Genomic DNA, 6,000 nt, shown 5'->3' with positions numbered 1-6,000 from the left:
TAGGCCTCACGGCTTGTTTGGCCTGGCTGCGGGTGACCATTCCCACCCTCTTGGCCTGCTTCACATGATTGGCCAAGTCTTCCCCCAACAGCATGGGGATGGGATAATCATCATAGACTGCAAAAGTCCACGTTCCTGACCAGCCCTCGTACTGGACAGGCAACCTGGCTGTAGGCAAATTGAGAGAGTTGGACTTGAAGGGTTGAATCGTCACTTGGATCTCTGGGTTGATTAACTTGGGGTCCACTAAGGAAGCATGGATAGCTGACTCTTGTGCTCTGGTGTCCCTCCACGCGGTGACCTTCTTCCCGCCCACACTCACAGTTTCCCTCCGCTCCAAGGGTATCTGGGAGGTATCTGGGCCTGTGGACCTCTGGTGTGATTCCGGTGCAATGAACTGTAATCTGTTGGGGTTCTTGGGGCAGTTGGCCTTTACATGCTCCAGCTCGTTACATTTAAAACATCGTCCAGCTGACGGGTCACTGGGGTGAGGAGGGTTGCTGGAGAACGGGGTGGTGGGACGATAAGGGGTCTGGAGGGTTCTTTGGGAGGTAGGTGGGGCTTTGGGCGGCCCCCGGTAATAGGGTGTGGTCTGGGGTTGTCCCTTCTGGTCTCCGCTCCAACTGCGACCAGTTTTTTTCTTCTCTGCCACCTACACCCATCTGGCTCCAATCTCTCCTGCCTCGATTACAGTTTTGGGCTTCCCATCTAGGATGTACCTTTCTATTTCTTCAGGAACACCCTCTAAGAATTGTGCCATTTGCATTAGGAAGGGCAAATTTACTGGAGATTCAACACTTGCTCCGGATATCCAGGCATCCCAATATTTCACAATGTGGTAGGCATGTCGGGTAAATGACACGTCTGGTTTCCACCTTAGGGCTCTGAACCTCCGACGAGACTGCTCGGGTGTTATCCCCATTCTGACTCTCGCCTTGGATTTAAACAGTTCATACTTGTTCATGTGTTCTTTAGGCATTTCAGCTGCCACCTCAGCTAAGGGTCCACTGAGCTGCGGCCTCAGCTCTACCATGTATTGGTCAGTAGAGAGGCTGTACCCAAGGCAGGCCCTTTCGAAGTTTTCTAGGAAGGCCTCAGTATCAACTTTCTGGGATGGGAAGTGGTACTTGGAGAAGGATTGCTAGGGTTTGTTGGGATATTCTGCTGAACCTTTATCTTCTCTATCTCCTCCACATACTTCCTCTCTTTTTCCTTCTCCTCCAGTTCTTTGTCCCTTGCTTCCATAGCTCTCCTGTGAGCAGCCGCTTGGTGTAGTTCTGCCTCTTTCGCTGCCTCCCTTTCTTGTTCCTTCTCCTCCTTCTTCAGCCGCATGAGTTCTATCTGTCTTTCATGTTCCCTTTGTCTTTCCTCAGCCTGAAATCTGGCTAATTCCAGCTGTAGTCGAGCCGCGGATTTTGTCATTCTAACCTCTCTGTTTTTAACTAACTTTACACCCGAAGTTTAGAAATAAACAAACAAAACTTGGCTGTAAAATTTTGCTGTGCTGGAATAGAATACCTATTCTCTGATAGTGATTGTCAGCCTACAGAAAAAGACAATTCCCTTGCCTCTGCTCTGGGCCCAAATCAAAGCAAAAAACTTCCAACTACTTGGAAACCTGTTTACCCAGCCCAAAGAAAAAACAAGTTTCCTTTTTAAACTTGTGCTCCTTATAAAAAATCAAAATCCAAAAAAAAAAAAAACCTGCCACTTTTGTCTCCAGGCAAATGGGTAGAACACCCCCCCTTCTATTTACTTTTAGGGAAAAAGAAAAAAAAACAACTCTGGGTTGGAAGACTGTGAATTTCCCTGCAGGAGTTAAGTACTCTGCCTCCAGGCAAAGAAAACCTGCAATTCACAAAGATAATCCCCTTTCCAGGGAAATGTTGGATAAAAAGCCTCACCAATTTGCATAGGTGACCACAGACCCAAACCCTTGGATCTGAGAACAATGAAAAAGCATTCAGTTTTCTTACAAAAAGACTTTTAATAGAAATAGAAGTAAATAGAAATAAAAAAAAAAATCCCCCCTGTAAAATCAGGATGGTAAATACCTTACAGGGTAATTAGATTCAAAACATAGAGAACCCCTCTAGGCAAAAACCTTAAGTTACAAAAAAGATACACAGACAGAAATAGTTATTCTATTCAGCACAATTCTTTTCTCAGCCATTTAAAGAAATCATAATCTAACACGTACCTAGCTAGATTACTTACTAAAAGTTCTAAGGCTTCATTCCTGGTCTATCCCCGGCAAAGACAGAATATAGACAGACACACATACCCTTTGTTTCTCTCCCTCCTCCCAGCTTTTGAAAGTATCTTGTCTCCTCATTGGTCATTTTGGTCAGGTGCCAGCGAGGTTACCTTTAGCTTCTTAACCCTTTACAGGTGAGAGGAGATTTCCTCTGGCCAGGAGGGATTTTAAAGGGGTTTACCTTCCCTTTATATTTATGACACAAATAATGCCTCACATTGGGGCGGTTGTTAGTATATTCCTGTTTTGTGAATTTAGGCAGCTCTACAGGGCCAACGTTGTAGCGGCTTTTAAGATATGCAAAGTAATTCTATACATTCATACAGATATTTCAGAAGTTTCATGAATTAAGTCTTTAGTCATCTCTTTACCTGTTTATTCACATACTGTATGTGCTCTGTAGCACATTCCCTAACTGTAATATTCTTTGGTAAAGGTGTACAGCGATGGGACATTGGTCACACACTGGCCTCTAAGGGGTTAATAGAGCCCTAGGGAGGCTGCCAATTAGAGAAGGTCTGAGTAGAGCAGCCAGTCAGGGCATGGCAGGCTCATAAAAGATCTCTTGGGAGAGCCCAGTCAATTATCTCCTGGAGCTTAAGGAGAGAGGATTGGGTGCCTAGCAGGAAGAAAAATGTTAGCTCCCTTGACAGACCAGTGCTGCTAGCAGAGACCAGGGGAGCTCGAAAGAGCTCCTTCTCAGCTGCTGGGATTTGCAGGCTGAGGCAAGAGTAAAGAGGGTGCTGGGGCTGCAGGGAAGTGGCCAGACAATTGGCTGTAGTCCTGCACTTCTCCAGTGGCAAAAGTTGGATTGCAGCACTCACCCCAGATGGGGGAAGCAGATTGTGACATGGCTGGAGGACTGTGTCATGAAGAGGAGTGATGTGGGTCCAGGAGCAGAAGTAATGGGGGGGCAAGGCACCACCAGGAGAAGGCATACTGACCTGCAGAGCTAATCCCCAAGGCAGTCAGCAGGAGGTGCCAGCATGGTGAGTGGAGCCCTGTTACACAGAGAGAGCAGCAATTCTTAAGCTTTTGTCTCATACAGTTGTGTTGGATTCTGTCTCATGGTTTCTTTGTACCAGCCCATGCCTATTTGTTGCTTCAACCGATTGTCTCTCATGTAATACAAAGATTGTAAGCAACCAATGGCAAGGATTGTGTCTGTGTGTGTATAGCACAATGGAACTTGCATCCATGGCTGGAGCCCCAAAGTACTACTACAGTAGTATGAATAAATAAAAATAGATGAATCGAGAACCCGTATCAGAGGGTCAATTTCCTGGGTACACACTCTTAATGTTGTTTAATTGCAGCTTAGTTTTCTCTTCAAATATTATTCTTGTATGAAATACAACTGTTAACTCTGAAGCAGTTTTGCAACTAGAATGAAACAAATGTCAACTGAAATTTAAAACTATGATGATTTTTAATAACCTGTAATGAAGTTTGACCAATTTTCTTCAAACACTGCAAAAAAATTCTTCCTTGCTGTTGTAGAGAGTCCAGCAATTTTCAGGACAAATTAATTTTCTAAGACAAAGTGGAGGTAGATGGCTAAAAAGCATAAAATAGGGCTTTTACAGTGGAAGCTGGTGGCAAATTACAGTAAAACAAAGATGACAGCTAGTTCTTTGAGAAGGAAGAACTTAACAGAAAACCACTGAGTTGCTCATGGACCAAAAGATTTGGCTGGTGTGGGTGGGGAGATGATTGACACTTGTTACTGAAAGAATCAGCTGCGAACAAAGTTAAAATTACAAGCAGTGTGTTCTTGAAAAGCCATCTTCCTCCTGAAGTTCTGAAGATACTTATATGCCGATCAAGTCACCTCTCAATCTTCCCTTTGATAAGCTAAACAGATCATGCTCTTCAAGTCTTTCCCCTTATAAATTTTCTGCATTTCATAGCAATCACTATAAATGTGAAGTTATCTGCTTCCCCCTTTTTCACTTGTGTATTGCTTTTATTTATTTCTAATTGCTGCCTTCTCTTCACCACAGAACCAGGCTGGGCTTTTAACCAAACCTGTCCTGTTCCTTGATTGTGGAATAGTAGCTTTTTGGCCATCACCTACACTCTTCTTCAAGGGTTCCCACTTTCATTCACATTTCTATCATACCAATTATACTCAGTTTCCATCAGTGTTGGGAAATTAACCCTTTTGAAGCACCAAGTACATAACTTGCTTGGACTGTATTTTATTTTGGCCATGATCACTGCTCCCGAGGCACCCATCAGCTTCCAGTCCAGTGATGAATTCATCTTTATCAGTCATAATGATGTCCAAAATAGTTACCTCACATCAGGAGCAATAATTTTGTTAAATTACCATCTATAATTTTTAGAAACCCTCATGATTTACTACTAGCTGCAAGAGAGCTTTAAGCATTCATCTCCCAAACTGAAGTCCACACATTATAGACAAGTGCTTATGGAATAACTCACCCTGTTCTCTGGTTTGATTCAGTGATCTGTAACAGACCCCTGCCAGCACCTCCCATCTGGGCTTTGTTAATTAGGACATTGATCCATATGCATTCAAGAGTCTGTGGTTCTGAGTTATCAGTAACTCTGAAACAGGTAATGGTGTCTAATGTAGAGTGCCATGCTCCCTACCTTTCCTAGACAGGATACAACTAGTGATTTTAGCATTACGCAAATCATCCCTCTAGATTTCAGTAATGCCAATTATATCAGATTTCTTCTTGCCAGTAAGAATTTCTAATTCTTACTTGGCACTCAGACCCCTTAGCACTATAAGCAATTGAAAACTCTTTTTTTTTTTTTTTTTTTTACATTGTCACATTGGTTCAATTTGTTCACAATATGCAGAGTTTGAGCGTGTACCTTCTTACCTCTGTGTAAGTTCCAAAGCCTGTCTCTCTCTAACAAAAGTTGGTCCAATAAAAGATAGTGCTTTACCAACCTTGTCTCGCTAATATCCTGGGACCAACATGGCTACAACAATACTGCACACATTATTATTATTTAACACTTTGAAATATAAATCCGTGAATGGAGGGTCTCTTGTTGCCCAAACCATTTCATGCAGTACTAAAGTCTCAGTCTTCTTACTTCAGATGTTACTCATGTTCAAGTCTTCAGGGCTCTTTTCAAATGATCAAATCCATGAAGTATCAAGGATCCAAACCATCTAGTATTAAATCAGAGCAGCTATATTAAGGTTGAGGAGTCTGACTTCTAATCAAACTCTAAGACCTCTAGAAAGGAGACATAACTCACAAAAGCCTTTGGCTAAGATTTGGGAGCTTGATCATTCTAGATCCTCAATGGCAGAGTAGGTGGTGGTTTACTAACCTACTAAGTGTCTTTATAAATTCTCAAGCTGCATAATCTGTTGACAATATTATATGTGGCCTATTTTATGTATGTAATTTTATTGGGAATGGTATTGTTTCTGGCTGCAAAATCTAAGGGCAAAGTGCAGCAGATATCCATTGTCTATACCATATGCAGAGCTACACCTGTCACCAGAGAGAGTGCCATTCATGGAACAAATGCAGATTCAGAGACTTGCAGGGAGTTTCCGAGAGGAGAAATCTGAGCACATCCCCTTCAGAACAGGCTTACACTGTTTTAAGTTGTTCATCCAAAATTCTGGATCCCAAACACAGGCCTATAGAATAATTAACCCCCCAATTTATATCTGGTTTCCTCCAAATGCATAACTGAGAACAACCAAGTTTAAATCTTATTTTTTGCAATGCAGGAAGTGGAAC

Source organism: Chelonia mydas, chromosome 13, assembly GCF_015237465.2.
Source record: "Chelonia mydas isolate rCheMyd1 chromosome 13, rCheMyd1.pri.v2, whole genome shotgun sequence".
NCBI classification, from domain to species: Eukaryota; Metazoa; Chordata; order Testudines; family Cheloniidae; genus Chelonia; species Chelonia mydas.
Note: the sequence above shows the minus strand (reverse complement) of the source record.